Source organism: Ailuropoda melanoleuca, chromosome 2 (genome assembly GCF_002007445.2).
Source record: "Ailuropoda melanoleuca isolate Jingjing chromosome 2, ASM200744v2, whole genome shotgun sequence".
Lineage (NCBI taxonomy): Eukaryota > Metazoa > Chordata > Mammalia > Carnivora > Ursidae > Ailuropoda > Ailuropoda melanoleuca.
In genome coordinates, this window is record NC_048219.1 from 17,100,989 (window position 1) to 17,122,232 (window position 21,244).

The window sequence follows — 21,244 nt, forward strand, 5'->3', positions numbered from 1 at the left end:
GCAAGCTGGGTGCATGGTCTTCTCCATGAATGTGGTATTCCATTTCCATTTCTAGTTTATTTCATGTGTTCTTGCTGTAAGTGGCTTCAAATATTTTTATTTTTTATGAGTTTGGACACAAAAAATCTGTTTTAGTAAGCCATATATGGTTGATACAGAAACTTCTTTTAACTTATGAGAAATAGATATGGTACCAAGAGAGCAAGGGCAAAGCTGTAGAATAAAATAATCTCTGGGTCATGAGATCAAGCCCTGCTTCGGGCTCCCTTCTGGGTGTGGAGCCTGCTAAAGATTCTGTCGCTTGGGGTTTCTGGATGGTTCAGTTGGTTAAGCATCCAACTCTTGGATTCCACTTGGGTCATGATCTCAAGATCCTGAGATCCATCCCTGCACCAGTTCTGCGCTCAGCACGGAGTCTGCTTGAGATTCTCTCTCTCTCTCTTCCCCTCCCCCCTGCTTGTGCACTCGCTCTTTCTCTCTCTTTCCCTATCAAATAAATAAATACATAAATACATAAGAGAGAGAGAGAGAGAGATAGCAAGAAAGAGCACAGGCAGGGAGAAGCGGGCTTCCCACTAAGCAGGGAGCCTGACGCAGGGCTCAATCCCAGGATCTTGGAATCATGACCTGAGCCAAAGGGAGACACTTAACCAACTGAGACACACAGGTGCCCCTAAATAAATAAAATCTTTAAAAAAAAAAAAAGATTCTCTCTCTTCCTCTTCCTCCGCTTCCTACCCACTGTTTCTCTCTCTCTTAAAAAAAAAAAAGGCTTTGGAAATTATCAAGTTCATCCATTTAATTCATTCAATTAAAATTTATTGACAGCTCCTATATGCCAGGCACTGTTCCAGGCACTTGGAATAGGTGAGTAAGCAAACAGGACAAAGATTCTTGTGGTGCTTATAGTAGGGGAAATGGACAACAACAATAAACATAAGAAATAAACAAACTCAAAAATTATGTTGGAAAGTGATACATAAAATGAAATTTAAAAAATAGAGCAGGGCAAGAAGATTGCTAGTGCCTACAAGGGTGTTGTAATTTTAAATAGGAAGGTCAAGGTAGGTCTCATTGAGAAAGGACATTTTTTTAAAGACTTTATAAGGATGGGAATTTAGCCATGTGGTTCTCGGGGGAAGAGGCCCTTAAGCAAAGGAACTAATATATGCAAAGCCTCCATGGCAGAAGTGTGCCTACTGAGTTTGAGAAACAGTGAATAGGCCAGTGTGCCTGAAGGAACAGGGATCTTACAATAGGGGCAGCCAGCACCAGATCAAGGAGGGCTTCAGACGCCATTTTAAGGACTTTGCTTTTTTTGCTCTAGATCAAAGTGGCTCAGTCTTAGCACTGTTGACACTTTGGGCAGGACAATTCGTTGTGGAGGACTGTCCCGTGCATTCTAAGATATTAAGCAGCATCCTTGGCTTCCCCCACTAGATGCCAGTAGTACCCTGCCAATGAGACAACCAAGAAGGTCTTCAGACAATGTCCAATGGCCCCTGCAATAGAACCTTCTTCCTCCCCCTCAGCAAGAACCACTACTGTAGGGGGTGCCTGGGTGGCTCAGTTGGTTAAGTGTCTGCCTTTGGCTCAGGTCATGATCCCAGGGTCCTGGGATCAAGCCCCACATAGGCTCCCTGCTCGGAGGGTAGTCTGTTTCTCCCTCTGCCCCTCTCCCAGCTTATTCTCTCTCTCAAATAAATAAATAAAAATCTTTTAAAAAAAAGAGCTACTACTGTAGATGCTATGGGAAGTCATTGGAGGGTTGTAAGCAGAGGAGTGACATCTTCCATATTGTTAAACAGCTTTACTGACATATAATTACATATCATAAAATTCACCTATTTAAAATGTACATTTCAATGCTTTTTAGTATACAGCTATGTAGTCAAACCATTTGTTAAAAAGACCACTCTTTCTGATTTAATTGTTTGATGCCCTTGTTAAAATCAATTGTCCATAAATATAAGAGTTATTTCTGAACTCGCACTTCAATTCCATTGATCTACTTGTCCATCCTTATGACACCACCACACTGTTTTCGTTACTGTAGCTTTGTAGTAAGTTTTGAAGTCAGGAAGCATCAGTCTTCCAACTCTGTTCTTCCATTTCAAGATTGTTTTGGCTATTCTAGATTGCTTGCATTTTTTAAAAACTATTTATTTATTTATTCATTCATGCATGCATGCATGCATTCATTCATTCATTTGCGAGAAAGCGTGTAAGCAGAGTAGAGGCTGATGGAGAGGGAGAGAATCTCAAGCAGACTCCCTGCTGGGTGCAGAGCCTTATCTGGGGCTTGATCTCACAACCCTGAGATCATGACCTGAGCCAAAACCAAGAGTCAGATGCTCAACCAACTGAGTCACCCAGGTGCCCTGAGATCTCTTGCATTTTCATATGAATTTTGGGATCAGCTCTGCAGGCTGGGATTTTGATAGGGATTGCACTGAATCTGTAGGTCCATTTGGGGGGTATTTCCATTTTAGCAACATCAAGTCTTATGATCCACAAACATGGGATAGTTTTTTGTTTATTTAGATCTTTAATTTTTTAACAACATTTTTAGTTTTCTTCCTTTTTTAAAAGATTTATTTATTATCTGAGAGAGTGAGAGCATGAGCAGGAGGGGCAAAGGGGGAGACTGAGAGAATCTCAAGCAGACTGCGCGCTGAGCTTAGAGCCCGACATGGGGCTCAATTTCAGGACCCTGAGATCACGATCTGAGGTGAAACCAAGAGTCAGTCACTCAACCAACTGTGCTACCCAGGTGCCCAGACATTTTTAGTTTTCATTTTACAAGTCTTACACTTCTTTTGTCAAACTTATTCCCAAGTACTTTATTCTTTTTAATGCTATTATAAATAGGCTTGTTTTCTTAATGCTATCTTTGGATTGTTCATTATACAAAGGCACCTGATTTTTTTTATATTAATCTTGTTATCTTGAAATCTTGCTCAATTTGTTTTTTAGTTCTAATAGTGTTGTGGTTTTCGTTTTCCTTAATAAATCTCTTTCTTGACGGACCTGTGGCTTAGTCAGTTAAGTGTCCAACTCCTGGTTTCGGCTCAGGTCATGATCTTAGGGTGCTGAGATTGAGCCCTGCACTGGGCTTAGCCCTCAGCATGGAGTCTGCTTGTCTTTCTCCCTCCCCTTCTGCCCCTCCCCCTGCTCTTTCTCTCTCTCTTACTCAAATAAATAAATAAAATCCTAAAGAAAAAAAGCTTTCCCCCTTGTGCTTATCTTCATATTTCTAAATAATACATTATGTCACTATTTCTTTTCAAAGATTTTATTTAATTATTTGAGAGAGAGAGTGAACGAGAGCACAAGAGAGTGGGGTGAGGGGATGAGGGAGTGAGACGCAGAGGGAGTAGCAGACTCCCCACTAACCAGGGAGCGCAATGCAGGGCTCGATCCTGGGACTCCGGGATCATGACCTGAGCTGAAGGCAGGCACTTAACCTACTGAGCCACTTAGGCATCCCAATGTCATTATTTCTTGATTTATCATCTATTTTTGGCTTCCTGCTATGACAGATAGAGGTTTAGCTTACTTAAAGACACCTCATCTCCCGCTCTCTTCTTAATTAGTAATGCTAATCATTATTTTACATATTTGTTTTATGTCTAGTCGACCATAGAAAGATATCTAGACTCCACATTTTTGTGAAACACAAATATCAGCTACCTTCCTTCCCTTCAGCGTTCTTCTCCCCATTCACCTGCCAACTTCTACCATTTGTATGTCTACTTTTATGTGACCAAGATGGAAAATGTTTACATTCAGTCTTCTGTGCTTTGTCTAGAAGTTGACTCAAAAAGTCGAAGTTAACAACATAATATTGTTTTGACTGTGTACTTGTCATTCACAGCAAAGCCAAATCATAACTTGTAATTTACATAAATTAATTCTATTTCTTTTCTTACTTTTTTTTCTTTTGTGTTTTTTAAAATTAATTATTGGCAAAGCTGTTTATGATGAGCAAAGGAACTCATTTCCCCCTTTTGACAGGAAATAGCCAAAGTTGGGTTTTTTTTTTTAATATGATCTCCTTGGTATGAAAATTCAAAAGAGAGAGAAAAATAAATGAAAGGGTTTTTTTTAAAGATTTTATTTATTTATTTGACAGAGGGAGAGAGAGCACAAGCAGGCGAGCGGCAGGCAGAGAAGTAGGCTTTCTGCTGAGCAGAGAGCCCTACATGGGGCTCGATCCTAGGACCCTGGAACCATGACCTGAGCCAAAGGCAGGCACTTAACCCACTGAGCCACTCAGGCATCCCAAAACATTTTATTTACATGGTAAAAATAACATCAATTTAAGGTATATGGTAAATTAAGGGATGTCTCAATTTATGTTTTAACACCGGGTTAGTGACCTTGTCTAATTTATAGGCAGCCATTTGTTGTGACACAGATTTTATGCAGTGTTTCAATGTTTCTTATTCTATGTAGTAATCTTTTTGAATCGAATGTATTTTGTTTGTCAAATGACTCAACACACTACTTCAAATGTCTAAAAAATTATCCTATTGAATCCCTGAATATTTCTTTATAATGTCCTTAGATAAGATCAATTTTAGTGAACTTGATATTGCTGCGAGTATCTTGAATCCAATAACTATGAATATATTAATATGCAGTTGAGTAAACTGGAAAAGTTAAATTCAGAAGTCTTACAGGAGTTGGCCTCTGGCCAAAGGAAATGAATAGTCATAGCATAAATTTAAAGGGAGCAAGCTGCCATATTAAAAGTGGAATATAAATGTTTCTAAAGGTTTGGATTGCATTGTAATTTAAACATATGGTTTGGTGTGGCTGTATGTGGCATGTGTCAATGTCTGTCGGTGGGAGACCAGAAAGAACACACCTGTAGTCAAAGTAGGTTTATTGGCTCATTGCCATCCGGGAGACAGCAACCCATGGGGTCAGTGAGATGTCTCCATAAGAAGATGTCATCAAGGACTTAGAAAATGTGAGCCTGGGCTGGATGATTTGGGAAAGGGTTTAAGGAAGTGTGGCTTTGCTTTGGGTTGGATACTTTCAGGAAGCGGGAATAATTCTATGAGAGAGTAACTTAATAATTTTTATCCAGAAGTCAGAAGGAGCAAAGCAGAGTTAAAGCTGTACTGGTAAGGAACAGTAGTCAGTCATATTATCCGGGAAAAGGACATGTGCGCAGTCACTTTAGTGACTTAGACAACATTATCGTTTTTGTCTGCTCACACATGATCATGGAGTGGTCTTGTTTTGTCTGCGTCTGTCATAGGCCCAGTGGCCTTATCTGATGTTTGTGTTCTGCAAAGTGTTTTATGTTCAGCAAGAGAGCACCATGCCTGAGCCATAATAACAGGCCAGCTCCCACTTGTGCGAAGGCCCAGGTGTGAGTACCAGGACAGCTCCAGGTGGAAGGGGCTGCTTTTCTCTCTCATGATACTAAGAACGTGTATGGTGTGGGAGTGCCTGGCTAGCTCGGTCGGAAGAGCATGCAAGTCTTGATCTCGGGATCATGAGTTCAAACTCCATGTAGGGGGTTGGGATTATCTAAATAAATAAATAAGTAAAAACTTTAAAAAATGTATATGGTATGACTATATCATGTATTACAAATTAAGCAGCTGACAGTTCAGATAAGAAAATAAGTGAAAATTGAGAGAGGTATATTGAAATTTTTAAGTACCATGGTAAAAATAGATCAGATAAGAGGGAATGTTAGAGAGATGGAATCGCACTGTTAAAGGATCCAAATTTTTGTGTAGAATTTTAATTTCTATTTAAATTATGATTTGTATTAGACTAAGATAAAAATTATGAGGTGAGGGTTAAAGGGAACTCATGACTAAAAGCCTTCCACTCAGTCCATAGGAGGGTTAAAATCTTCTTTGTTTGGGGCCAGCTGACACCCCACAGTCACTGAGAACGTACAAACGCAGCCTTAGGTCCTAAATCCCTCACATTCTCCTCACTGAAAAGAAAGCAGGGCTTCTTGGAGGGCAGCCAGTGCCAAATCTCCAGGCAGAGAAACTCCTGGTACATCTTGTTACTGACGGGAAACAGCAATTCTTTGGGGATCTCATGCATGGTGTTGGAGGAAGCAAACAGGCCAGTGTGAGAAGAAGATGTTCACGCTCAGGGACAGTTAAGACATGACAAGCTGAGTGTTGAAATCAATGACTGTCATCAAATGGAACAAGTTAAATCTGTAAAAATGCCTTAAATCCAGGATAATATGAAAAAAAAAGAGATTTTCACCATGAAGTAGGTTTGTTTTTTATTTCATTCATTTTTTAAAGTGACGTAGGTTTAAAATATAATTGCAATGTAGAGGTGAATGACCAATGTATGTTTATAAATATTTGGAAATATTATTTACGGATTAAGCCAAATTATGAGAAGTCTACCTTAAAGCTGTGGTCATGACTTGAGTAAATAATCACAAATTGTTGCCCAACAACGCAGCACTGCCCAATAGAGAGAAAATGTGAGCCGCCTTTGCAACTTTAAATTTTCTAGAAGCCACATTTAAAAAGTAAAAAGAAACATAAAATTAATTTAAAGAACGTATTTATTCAATCCAATATATTCAAAATATTATAATTTACTCACGTGACCAATGTAAAATTATTGAGATTTTTTCATTCTTTTTTTCATGCTAAGATTTTGAAATCTGGCGTGTACTTTATCATCAGAGTTCATCCCAATTTGTACTAGCCACGTTGCAAGTGTTCAATAGCCATATATGTCCACAGGCTACAATGTTAAACAACACAGCCATAGGCCTCGAAATTGCTTGGATGAAGGATAACTGTGAAGAAAACCAATGCTTGTTATGATAACAAATTCCTCATGGGTCCAAACTGTGAAGAAAGGCAAGATGTACTTAATAAAGGGGTGGGCTTCATAGGAAATCACAAAAACATGGCTTATAACAATAATGTTTATTTAGCACTTTCCATGTGCCAGACGCCAGACCAAGACCTTCACAAGGGTTCTCTCATTTATCTTAATCCTCACAACACCTGATAAAGTAATAATAAGGGCTGACATTGATATGACATTGTCCTAAACATTTTGCATCTATGAATACATTGGATCTTGGGGACCCTGTGATGTAGTTTCTGTTACTATTCCATTTTAAAGACGTAAGACAGAGAGATTAAGAGCCTTATCAAGTGAGTGCAGAACTAGAATCTGTGTAAGCCTATTTGTAAAACATACATTATTTATTATTTTTCTTGTCTTAGAAAGAGAAAAGTCATGGTGAATGCATGTCCAATGCATTGTCTGCACAAGTGAAGCTGAGATCACTTTCTACCACTAAGTGATACGGGGCCATGGAAGATGTGGTGATTCTGCAATACTTGGTAATTTTTCTCCAGAGGTAGGATAAAAGCAGTCCTATCAAGAACCACTACATTCCTCATAGCTCTGAAAAGGCCTTTGAAACAAACAAACCAATGAGAGATAAGCTCTCTTTTCTGTTGTAATAGCCTTAGGAAAGTGGACCCAGAGTGTTACTGAGCCTGCTTTCTTACGGGTACAAACCAGGGAAGGGAGATCTCAAAAAATGGGGTCTCAAGCTTTCCAACTTTTTCCGTACAGGGATCCATACCATTATGACATGTCTCAAAAGGGTCCTTATTTTCATATCTGTGGTCAGTTCATGACAATTGTTTTTAAAAAGATTTTATTTGGGGCGCCTGGGTGGCACAGCGGTTAAGCGTCTGCCTTCGGCTCAGGGTGTGATCCTGGCGTTGTGGGATCGAGCCCCGCGTCAGGCTCCTCTGCTATGAGCCTGCTTCTTCCTCTCCCTCTCCTCCTGCTTGTGTTCCCTCTCTCGCTGGCTGTCTCTATCTCTGTCGAATAAATAATAAAAAATCTTTAAAAAAATAGAAAGATTTTATTTTTAGGCTAATCTTTATACCCAAGGTGGGACTCAAACTTACAACCCCTAGATCGAGAGTCACATGTTCTGACCGAGCCAGCCAGTCATGACCATTTTATTTATTTATTTATTTATTTTTATTTTTTTAAAGATTTTATTTATTTATTTGACAGAGATAGAGACGGCCAACGAGAGAGGGAACACAAGCAGGGGGAGTGGGAGAGGAAGAAGCAGGCTCATAGCAGAAGAGCCCGATGTGGGGCTCGATCCCAGAACGCCGGGATCACGCCCTGAGCCGAAGGCAGACGCTTAACCGCTGTGCCACCCAGGCGCCCCAGTCATGACCATTTTAGGGAGAACTTTGAATTATAAGAATGTGTACCATTTCTTTCTATAAAAAATTATCTTTCAAACTATTTGGTTTTATAGAGACATCCCTCCTAAAATTCATATCAAATCGCAAGGGACCCCAAATAGCCAAAACAATCTTAAAAAGAACAATATCGTATGTCTCACAGTTCCTAACTTCAAAACCTAATCCCAAACTGCGATAGTCAAAACAGTTTGGTACTGGCATAAACACAGACATAGACCAAAGGAACAGAATTGAAGGCCTGGGAAAAAACCCTCGCGTACACAAATTATTTTTAACCTTTGCTTTAAATGAAGTATAATGGACACAAATTTTATATTAGTTTCAGGTGTAGAACACCATTTATATACATTACCAATAATAAGTGTAGTTACCACCTGGCACCATACAGAGTTGTTAGAATATCATTGACTGTAGTCCCTGTGCTGTACCTTCATCCCCATGTCTTATTTATTTTATAACTGGAAGCCTGTACTTCTTAATCCCCTTCACCTATTTTGCCCAACCCCCCCAATCCCCTCCCCTCTGGCAGCCACCAGTTTGTTCCCTGTGCTTATGAGTCTGTTTCTGTTTATTGTTTGCTCATTTGTTTTATTTTTTAGATGCTACATATTCTTGCAGATCCTTTCCGTAGAACTAGAAAGTAGGACATCAGCTAGGAAATAGACTTATGGACACACAACCACACAAACATAGATATGATTCATGTGCCTTCTAAAGTGTTGGGCCGGAGTCAGCTCATAGGGGCTTGCAAAAGCCCAGTTTTGAATATTCAGGAATTCCGCAAGCAGCTGTTAAACTGATGGTGATTTGAAATCGGCCGTAATAGGAGTATTTATACCACGGAAATCAGCAAAGGCTACTTATTGGTGTGGTTTTTTCCTAATCAGAAAGCCACCGTACCAGCACACCACTACATACGTATCACACGCACACATCTACTCCTCTCTCTCTCTCTTTATATATGATACTTAATATTAACTCTATCTCTATCTACGCACAGACATGCACCCACTTGCGCACACACACACCATGGGCTCACACTTCTTTAATTCTTTTTTTTAAGATTTTATTTATTTATTTGAGAGAGAGAGAGAGAACGAGCAGTGGGGTTGAGCAGAGGGAGAGGCAGACTCCCCACTGAGCAGGGAGCCCAATGCGGGGCTCGATTCGAGGACCCTGGGATCGTGACCTGAGCGAAGGCAGACGCTTAACCGAATGAGCCACCCAGGCGCCCCATTCTATCTTTAATTCTATTTCTACATCAGAGTTTGTTCTAGTCTTTACCATTTCCATATTTGTCTTCTCCAGCAGTGAGAAACTTGGCTCCCATTATTCTTGATACATTCACTTTGTACTCAATCTCCTGACCACGGGAGCCATCTGCTTGGCCCCATCCCCACTGATTCTGACGGAGAGAGCTGCCTCCTTTGCCCTGAGGGCCTACCAGTCCTGACCTTTCAAGCCACCCCTTCAGCCCTAACCCTGCCAGCCTAGGCCAATCCACCAGAGTTGCCTTTTTAGCCTGGGCCCCATCAGCCCTAAACTATCTGCTAAATCTTGATTTTAGCTCCTCACATTTCCTTTTTTTGTCTCCCTTCCCATTAAACATGCCTGTTTCCCTATTGTTTTTGAGCTCACGGTTTTGAGCAGCTAACTTAATTCATTCGTAGGGATTGCCAGCTAAAATACAGGAAGCCCAATTATGTCTGAATCTGGGACATACTTATACTAAAAAAGTATTTGTTGTTTATCTAAATTGGAAATCTGACTAGATGAGACGCATTTTAATTTGCTGAATCTGGCAATCCTAGCGAGAGAGAGCTACAAATAAGCTTCCTTTAATCCTAATCAGTCCCTGTGTCATCTGAAACATGATCTGTAACTCCAGATTTCCCTGCACACACTGGCCTTCTAGCTCTTCCTGGACCAAGCCCCATCCAACTCCCACCTCTGCTTGAAAGGTGCAGGTGAGTGCCCCCACCCCCGCCGTTTAACTTCCTGTGCAGCACCCTTTCTCCATCCTTGGTCTGCACATGCTGCTTTTGCTCCCCACCAAACAACTACCACAGTTACAGACGGAAGCACTCAGTTTAGTATACAACCAGAGGGTTTGGTTAACCGACGAGTTCGTGTGTTTTTATCCCAGAAGACACATAAAGGAGATGAGGTGGCCCCATGAATCTTCCAGGAAGCTTTACCTAAGCTAGCTGGTAGTCTGTAGTATTCTGCAGAACCCACTGGATTCTTTTCATCCCTCTATCATGATTTTTACCTCCTTATATTGAAAACTATCTGTTTGGAGTGGGTGGATGGGGGAAGAAAAGAAAGAAAGAAAAATGTCTGTTTGATATGTTTGGTTATGGAATTATCTCCAGAGGAGAGGTGTTAAGTTAAAAAAATAAAGGTGGAAGCCTGGGTGACTCAGTCAGTTGGTCATCTGCCTTTAGCTCAGGTCATGATTCCCGGGTCCTAGGATTGAGCCCAACATCAGGCTCCCTGCTCAGCGGGAAACCTGCTTCTCCTTCTCCCCCTTGCTCCTGCTATCTCTGTCTTGCTACCTCTCTCTCTCTCTCAAATAAATAAATAAAATCTTAAAAAAAAAAAAGGCAAGGAGAAGAACCAGAATAAAGAGAGAGCAAAGCTACCATATACATATACCATATTGACACTGGGGGACTGAGACAGGGCTCACAGGGAGACTTATTTTTACTACCTATTTTTCTGTGTAGATTTTTAAAAAACAAGGGCATATTTAAATTATGCAAAAGTATTTAGTTTTTCAAAAGAGAAATTATCTATTTATGTGTGGGTCCCTCCCTACACAGTAAGCTGCTGCTTGAAGTTGGGGGGGACCATGTCTATTTCAATTTGTATGCCAAGCCCAGTGCCGTATCCAGGTCAGACTCGTCATCTGGCCTGTTCGTATGCATAATAAAAACAGCATTTCCTCCTGCTGATTCATTTCCATTACTATTACTGATAGTATGATATTATCGTGATATTATTTAAGATAAATTAATATTTATTAAATTATTCAATGTCAAGCATAAGTTAATGAATAGTAAAAAATAATTTCAAATTCAAATACTACTTGAATCAATATAAATAAAAGAAGTATTAAAATAATAAAACCTATGAAAGGATTGAATTTTTCTTTTCCTTTTTTTTTAAGATTTTATTTATTTATTTGAGAGAGAGAGCGTGTGAGCATGAGGGGGGAGGGGCAGAGGGAGAGGCAGACTACCCACTGAGCAGGGAGCTGGACGTGGGGCTCCATCCCAGGACCCTGGGATCATGACCTCAGCCGAAGGCAGACACTGGACCAACTGAGCCACCCAGGTGCCCCGAAAGGATTGGATTTTTAGAAAGAATTAGCTCTATTGAGGTATAACTAACATACAGTAAAATAACCACATAAATGTACAGTTCAAAGAACTTTGATAAATGTATATACACATGTAACAATAATCACAATCAAGATACAGAACATTTTTGTCACCCCAAAATGTTCTGTTTGCCCCTTCTCAGTGGATTTCTATTCCCTATCCCTGGCCACTGACAACTACTTAATAATTATATTACATCCATTAATGGATTTTAAATATATTTAATTACACACACTTACTTAACAGAATGTCTATGTTTTCTTATTAAACCAAAAAGCAAAGTACAGCCTACAAAAAAATACATAGTTTGACCCTATTCTTGTTTTTATTCTAAGATTTTATTTATTTATTTGACAGAGAGAGAGACAGCCAGAGAGAGAGGGAACACAAGCAGGGGGAGTGGGAGAGGAAGAAGCAGGCTCCCAGTGGAGCAGGGGGCCCAATGAGGGGCTCGATCCCAGGACTCTGGGATCACGCCGGGAGCTGAAGGCAGCTGCTTCACGACTGAGCCACCCAGGCACGCTTACTCTTGTTTCGGTTTTTTTTGTTTTTTTTTTAAGATTTTATTTATTTATTTGACAGAGAGAGAGAACGAGCAGGGGAGAGGGGCAGAGGCAGAGGGAGAAGCAGGCCCCCGCTGAGCAGGGAGCCCGACATGGGGCTCGATCCCATGACCCTGGGATCATGACCTGAGCATACGTTAACTGACTGAGCCACCCAGGCACCCTGACCGTATTTTTGTTTTAATCCATTTTTTCTGATTCTCTCTTTATTTTTAGAGAATGAATTTGCCATTTAGCATAAGAAAGAAAAGTGGAAAGGCTGCCTATTTTTCAAGAACAATAGTACAAGTTGCCAATTATTGAGCATCTATTATGTACCAGGCACCATATTCACATTTTACACAAATCCATCTTCTCATTTGATCCTCACAACAACCCTGAAAGGTGGGTATTTATTATTGTCCTCATTTAATGTGTGGCTCAGAAATACCCATAACCTCATCTAATCATAGGTTAGCACATGTAGCAATAACCCAAATTTCTAAGCTCTAAGCAGCCCATTAAATGCTTAAGCGTTAGTAAATCTGGTCTTTCAACCAGGTCCCCTCCCCAATTCTCAAAAATAATTAGAACTACCACTGTCACCCTGCTGTTCAAGGATTGCTGCCCTCTTCCAGGCCACTGAACTTTTCATCTGTGCCCCACCGTCTATGCGCAGGCCAACTCCCGCAAGGCTGCCCTGGGGCTCTCCTCTCTCTGCAGGGGGTTAGGGTAGCTGGCCAAGACCTTCCAACATTCCTGGGATTCTGCGTCCACTCTTCCAGAAACAAAAGCCCTCTAGGGGGCAGTGTAGCTTAACACCTTGGCCCAACCTAACAAGGTACCTGGGCCCACGTTAGAATTCTGTTACATGATTGGAGGCTCAAAGAAGGTCAATCATGTGGTCAAGATTGCCCGCGGGTCAGTAGCAAGATTGGGATGAGATCTCAGTCTGACTTCAAAACAGTTAACGGCTTTTCACTCTGTCCGGCTATCCTTCCTGACCATTCATTAGACTGAAGGGGAAATTCAGAGCAAAAAGCAATTAAATAACAACTCTGTGCCACGCCCCAATCCATGAAGGAAACAAAAGAGGAAAGACAGTGCTTGAAGGGAAGGGAGACCCAGGTGTAAATTAAAGCGGAGAAGAGACTGAGAATACCAGTGGTTTTGCTGATGATAGACCCTGGGTTCCACGCATTGTCACCCATTCAGTCCCTCAGGCAATGCAGCAAATGTTCATACTTGCCATGGCCTCTGTGTTAGGCACTGAAATAGAGCACGTTTATGATCTAGAGAAGTGGTGGTAGGGCGTCTTAAACAAATAAACTAATACTTACATGCATAATTACAGATTTTGGTAAGTACTAGGAAGAAAAACAGATCAGGCTGCTAGAAGAAAGGGACCTACTTCAAGAGAAGAACCCTGAAGATTGAGAAGGAGCTGGTTAGGTAAAGAACATTCCAGACAGACAGAACAGCAAATACGAAGCCCTTGAGATAAGAAAAAGATTGGGGTTTGAGGGGCTGAAGGAAAGGTCAGTCTACCATGACTGAATAATACTATCTCTTTATACCGTTTAGTCTAAGTGGCAGGGAGTTCCAGGAAGAGGTGACAAATTGAGCAAAGACACAAAGGTAGGAAACTGTATAAGGGGGGATGGTGACATGTTTGGGGAGCTAGCCAAGAATCCTGTGCTCTTAGGAATAGCAAGTGGTGAGTGGTTGGATTTAAAACCCAGGCTGAAGATTTTTATTCTATTTGAAGCAAGAAGGGGCTGAACATTTTTAAGCCATGGAGGTGAATTTAGGAAGATGAATTTCAGGGAACAAGTGGGGTGACCTAGAAGCAGGGATAACTGTTGGGACACCCTTGCAATAGCCCAAGCGAAAGAAAAGTAGGACTTATCTAGTGGTGTTGGTGTAGGGAAGGAGTCGGTCCTTCCATAAATCCAACAAACGTAAAATCCCCCGAAAGGAAGAGCAAAGAATAGTTCTCTGGGGGGGAATCTCTGGTAGGAAGGAAGGCTGAAACAGCACCTGTGAGGTTTTCGAGTTTGCATCTCCTCTGAGGAGAGGAGGAGAGTCTCTGCCTTTGGGACCCCCAACCCTTCGTCAAAACACAGCAACAAAGCCTCCCAGAATGGAACACTAGGCTCCTGGGATCCCAGGGAGGTGATGAGTCCAAAGGAGAGAGAATGGGAGGGTGTGGTGACAGTCATGGGGGCTAAGCATTCAAAGGAGGTTCTGGAGTATAGACACTGCTCCCTCACCTTGTAGCTACTCTCCCCCTGCCAGCTCTTCTTAGACCTTTAGAGGACATTACGCTGTGCTTGTATGTGTTCCCAGGCATGGATAAGTGGGAATGGGTCAGAGAAAAGACGGATGGAGGAAAGTTTCCTGAGGGCAAATGGATAGGATTTGGAATCTAACCTGATTAGAGCTTAATGAAAGGAAAAATAGAGAATAGAAAATAATTATGGGGGTGCCTGGGTGGGTCAGTAGGTTAAGCGGCTCCCTGCTCAGTGGGGAGTCTGCTTCTCCCTCTGTCCTTCCCTCTGCTCAAGCTTGCATTCTCTCTCTGTCTCCTCTTTCTCTCTCTAAAATAAACGAAATCTTAAACAATAAATGAAAGAAATAAATAAAAATTAAAAAATAAAAAATAATTATGAAGAATCCTGGGTGTGGAACAGGGGAATTCAAGATCTTTTAGCTCCCTTTACACCCATGCTACCACCCGTAAGCAACCTTCTGATGCTAAGTTTGTTTCCCAAGTTGACTTTTCTATAGGGACACCATTATATTTCTTAGGGTGAATTAGTAAATTGGGCTCTTGTGACTTAATCACCACCTAGGTGAAATGATAGAGTTAAGTTCTTGAACTTGCAAATCGGAAACTCTAGCCTAATCAGCAACTTTAATGATCCACAGTATAGGTCTGTCCTCTGATCATTTTGTGTCTCACACAACAGTCACGAAAATAGACTGTTTCCATAGTCACTATGTGTGGGAGTCTACCGTAAGGGAAGCAAACATTATTCTCTGAGACTCAACCTCACAGAAACAATAGTAATCATATTTATTGAGCACTTATTATGTGTCCAGCCCTCTTCTGGTCACTTTAAAGATATCTCTGTCTTTTTTAAATTTTATTTTACTATTATCATTTAAGAGGTGGGGAGGGGCGGAGGGTGAGGGAAAATCTTCAGAAGGCTCCACACCGAGTGTGGAGCTCAACGCAGGGTTCAGTCTCATACCCTGAGATCATGACCTGAGATCATGACCTGAGCCACAATCAAGAGTGAGATGCTTAACCAACTGAGCCACCCAGGCGCCCCTGGTGACAGCTCTGTGGATACATGCTAATGTTATGTCCGACCTAAGATAAAGAACCTGAGGCTCAAAGAAAGTAAATGAGCTGAAGTCTCACAATGAACACGCAGTGGAGCTGGGATTCAGACCCAGCAAACTGAACTCCAGAACCCTCTGCTTTTCACCTGTTTTGAAAAGAAGTTACCAGCACCGCGGCAGACAGCCGCAATGCTTTTTGAATCTGAAAAGATGAATCTGCAAAATGAAACTACCCTAAATCGTCATTGTAGATGTCTTGCTGATGGTGTATTGAGAAATACCCAGCTTCATCAAGGAGAACTGGGAGTATCTGTAGAACCAGAATATGATTCAAGAAAGTTGCAAATAAGGTAACTGCATTGTAACTTCTGGGAGGAAAAAAAGCAATACGAAACCCAGGGACATCCTTTATTCATGACGCTTCTTTTTTTTAAAAGTAGGCTCCTCACCCAGTGTGGGGCTTGAACTCATGCCCCTGAGATCAGGAGTCACGTGCTTTACTGGCTGAGCCAGCCAGGTGCCCCTGTTCACTGACCTTTTTCTGCCCCGGGACAGTACCCGAAACATAGCAGACCAGCCACGAGTATTTGTTAAACAAATGAAGGATGCCCCTCAACACTGGCCTTCGGTCTCCACGCACACATTTAGTTAGTCTTCTTTCCTGTCTTGCTCTAAGTCTAACAGCTCTAACTAAAGTTTCTTCTCTCCTCCAACGCTCAATATTGCTTGTTCCACCTCCTTAGTGTCAGCTCAGCCCTTCATCTTGTACTTCATGGAGGAGGAAGCATTCAGGCCATGACCCCAGAGCCTCCCACTGCCACACTGCCACACCTCCCCGCATCCATACCCATCTTTGCCAGCGTCCCTTCTGTTAAAATAAAAACGTGTCTCTGATTTCTACCCTAGACCAAACCTTTTCCCGTATTCTGGATGCCGTCTTCTCTTGCCTTTTCAAGGACTTTTCTCTTTTAGTTCCCCCCCCCTTTTTTTTGGTAAATTTTATTAGTTTATTTGAAAGAGAGAGAAAGGGGGGGGCGCCTGGGTGGCTCAGTTGTTAAGCGTCTGCCTTCGGCTCAGGGCGTGATCCCGGCGTTCTGGGATCGAGCCCCACATCAGGCTCCTCCACTGGAAGCCTGCTTCTTCCTCTCCCACTCCCCCTGCTTGTGTTCCCTCTCTCGCTGACTGTCTCTCTCTCTCTGTCAAATAAAGAAATAAAATCTTTAAAAAGAGAGAGAGAGAGAGAATGCGTGGGGGGAGGGGCAGAGGGAGAGGAAGAAGCAGGCTCCCCACTGAGCAGGGAGCCCAGTGCAGGACCCTGGGATCATGACCTGAGCTGAGGGCAGTTGCTTAACTGACTGAGCCACCCAGGTGCCCCTGTCCTCTTTTCGACATCACAGTTTTTCCTGTTTTCTTGTATCATTTCCATATGCATACAACCATACTGTTTTGAAGTAAGATAAGAATTTCCTTATCTTTAAGAATTCCTTCCAGGGGCGCCTGGGTGGCACAGCGGTTAAGCGTCTGCCTTCGGCTCAGGGCGTGATCCCGGCGTTATGGGATCGAGCCCCACATCAGGCTCCTCTGCTATGAGCCTGCTTCTTCCTCTCCCACTCCCCCTGCTTGTGTTCCCTCTCTCCCTGGCTGTCTCTATCTCTGTCAAATAAATAAATAAAATCTTTAAAAAAAAAAAAAAAAAAAAAAAAAAAGAATTCCTTCCAAAATCTCACATCCCCTTATAGCACAGCCTCATTTTTATGTTCTTTCACAGAAAAAAAACTTCTCAAATGTGTAAACTTCCTCCCCTCCCCATCCTACCTTTTTCACTTTCTTACTTACAGTTAATTCTTCAGCCCTCTCCAATTAGGCTTCCCTACCAGAGATCCACAGAAACTTCTCTAGTCAAGGCTGTTAACAACACCTGTGATGTCATAGCAAATGGTCACTTTTCTGCCCTCATCTTACCCAAACTCTTGTTAGCAGTCTACACACCGGACTATTCCCTTCCTGCCACCTTCTTCTTTTGTCTTTGGGAATATTCCACCCTTCTGGTATGCCCTCCGCCTCTTTGGTGGCTCCTTCTCAACACTTTTGCTAGTTAGATCCTACCGTTGTGTGTCAGTGTTGGGGTGATCATGGACCCTTCTCCGTTTTTATGTTTGAGGTCACAAATTACTGGTTCATCATCCAAACTGAATGCATAGGTGGACATTATATGGCCTGCAGCTTTAAAAATGGGGAATTGTGCTTAAAAACCTAGATTTCCAATTTCTCTGGGAGAATTCAAAGCTCTAAGAAAATGGAATCTACGTTTTCCTGTAGCAATAATTTGCTGGAGCTGAGTACCTGGTGCCTGGGTCATTTCTTTTTTTTTTTTTTTTAAAGATTTTATTTATTTATTTGACAGGGATAGAGACAGCCAGCGAGAGAGGGAACACAAGCAGGGGGAGTGGGAGAGGAAGAAGCAGGCTCATAGTGGATGAGCCTGATGTGGGGCTCGATCCCACAATGCCGGGATCACGCCCTGAGCCGAAGGCAGATGCTTAACCGCTGTGCCACCCAGGCGCCCCGCCTGGGTCATTTCTTAATCAGTTTACTATTTCAAACATCTGCTATCCAGCCTGCTTCATTCATTTAGGTTATTTTCCAAAGGTGTTTAAGACTAGGAATTTGTTGGGGGGCACCCGGGGGGCTTAGTTGGTTAAGCATCTGCCTTCGGCTCAGTTCACAATCCCAGAGTGCTGGGATCGAGTCCCACATCAGGCTCCTTGCTCAGCGGAGAGCCTGCTTCTCCCTCTCCCTCTGCTGCTCCCTCTGCTTGTGTGCTCTTTCTCTTTCTTTCTCCGTCAAATAAATAAATAAACAAATAAATAAATAAATAAAATCTTAAAATATACGTATATATAAACTGCCAAAAATTGTTCTTTGTTTTTAAATGTTATTTTGTCTTAAAACATTCAAGTTATCTATTAAAATGCAAAATAAAATACAAAAATATCAGAATTTTGAAGATTTATTTATGTAAGTCATCTCTACACCCAATGTGGGGCTTGAACTCACAACCCTGAGATCAAGAATTGCATGCTCTGTTGACTGAACCAGCCAGGTGCCTCCCAAAATATCAGAATTTCAAATCAAAGTTACATAAACAATGCTGGAAATAGAAAGTTAACCTTTAAAAACCAAATTGCCTTATTAAATATTTTTATACAAATAAAGTTATTCCCAATACATTACCAATTCGTTATCTATTGACAATGTAAAGACTCAGTCTCTCCACCCATGTTACAGTAGACAAATACACATATGAATGTAAAATTTAAGGGTCAAAAGAACTGGTTAGTATTGCAAAATTTTCTTCAGCCACTATGGGAAATTGTGCTAATTCATCAATTGTTTCTGAACCATGACTTTGAACACGAAAAGAGGCAATTTTTAAAAAGGAACATTCACTACTACTGGGAAATAATACTTGGTTATGCAAGAATATGTTGCGTTTGTGCTATTTAGGAGGAAGAGTATGTATGACAAGTTAATTTGTGTTTTCTCTTACCTAAGTACTTCTGCTGTTCAAATTCTCTTGGTTCTGCAAAGCGGTGCCTATTTCTCTTAAGTGGTTCCACCCAAAACTGTAAAGGCATTAGGATGTAGTTGCCTTTCAGTTTGTTTGTTTTTTTTTTTAAGATTGTATTTATTTGAGAGAGAGAGAGAAGGAGAGAGCATAAGCAGGGGGGAGGGGCAGAGGAAAGGGAGAAGCCCGCTACCTGCTGAGCAGGGAACCAACCCCAGGACCCTGGGATCATGACCTGAGCTGAACGCAGACGCTTAACCAACTGAGCCGCCCAGGCGCCCCTCAGTTTTTTTATATTGTGATAAAATATGCATAAGGTAAATTTTTCCATTTAATCATTTTTTTTAAAAAGACTTATTTATTTGAGGGGAGGAGGGGCAGAGGGAGAGAGAAACCCTAGCAGACCTGCACTAAGCCGTGAGCCGGACACATGGCTTGATCTCATGACCCTGGGATCAGGCCGAGTGGAAACGAAGAGTCACATACTCAGCTGACTGCACCACCCAGGCACCCACCAATTAACCATTTTTAAGTATACAGTTCAGTGGCATTAAGTATATTCACATTGTTGTGCAGCCATCACCACCATCCATCTCCAGAACTTCTTTATCTTCCTAGATTAATACTCAATACGGGATGCCGTGCGTGTGTTTATATATATACATATATGCCAAATTTTGTTTATCCATTCATCTCTCTGTGAATGCTTGGGTTGTTTCCACCTTCTGGTGATTATGAATAATATTGTTGTGAACACGAGTATACAGATATCTGCTCAAGTCCTTGCTTTCAATTCTTTTGGTGCTTTTCAGTTGAGGACATAGAACAAAAGATATGGAAAAGATGTTCCGGAGCTTGAATTGTGGTAGTTACAAAAGCAAATATTTAGGGTTGTACTTTGTGGTGAGTGCTAGATCTTGAAAGATAGAGAAACTTGTGTTCTTTAATATAATAATAGAGTGTGCGTGTGTGTGTGTGTGTGTGTGTACAGAGAGAGAGAGATTTTTGTCTGGGCAGAGTGCCTTTGGATGGTATTAATGGGCATAAGTATGTAAATGGTATTAGAACTGGGTGAGTATAGCAATGAATGCAGATAGAAGAGAGATTGGGGTGCCTGGGTGGCTCAGTCAGTTAAGTGTCCAACTCTTGATTTTGGCTCAGGTCATGATCTCAGGGTCGTGGGATCAAGCCCTGTGTTGGGCTCTGAGCTCAGCGTGGAGTCTGTTTGTCCCTGTCCCTCTGCTCCTCTCCCTCCCCCTGCCAGTCGCAGTCTCTCTCTCAAATAAATAAATAAAATCTTAAAAAAAAGTTTGAAGGACTGTGCTTGAGACATTTAGAAATCAGAAAGAGAAGGGAGAGCAAGAAAAGAAACCAAGAAGAAACACCAGGAGAGTATGGAGACTTGAAAGCCAAGTGAAATCCAATGTTGGGAATGATCAACAAGCCCGAACACTGCCAAGAGACTAGATAAAGGACCGATAATTTGCCATTTGATTCAACAAAACTGGAAATTACTGGTAACATTTTTAAAAAAGCAGTTTCAGGAACACCTCAGTGGCTCAGTTGGTTAAATGTCTGCCTTCGGCTCTGGTCATGATCCCAGGGTCCTGCTTCTCCCTCTGCCTTATGCTCCCCCTGCTTGTTCTCTGTCTGACAAATAAATAACATCTTAAAAGAAATAAAATAAAAATTAAAAAAGCAGTTTCAGTTAGGAGTGGGGATGAAAGCCTGGCTGAAAAGTGTTCAAGAGAGAATAAGAAGAAAGTACCAACAGAGGGTTTGGCCAGCTCTTTATAGAACTTTTTCTATAAAAGAGAGCAGAGAAATGGGACGGAAACTAGAGGAGGATGTGGTGGAGTCAGAGAAGGTGTGTGGTTTTCTCTGTTGTTGTTGTCTTCGAGCAGGAACATAACAACTGATGGCTCTGCATCTCCAGCCCTGCCCTCCCTGAAGTTCCAAAGACATGTATCCAAGGGCATCCATTTGGATGTCTCATAGGAAAATTAAAATTAACCTGTACCTGTCCCAACCTGAACTCTTGGTTCTCTCTCCCTTTTTCCCCAAACTGTTCTTTCCTAATTCTTCATTTTTCTCAGTAAGCATCATTGCCAACCATTCAACCGAAAACCCATG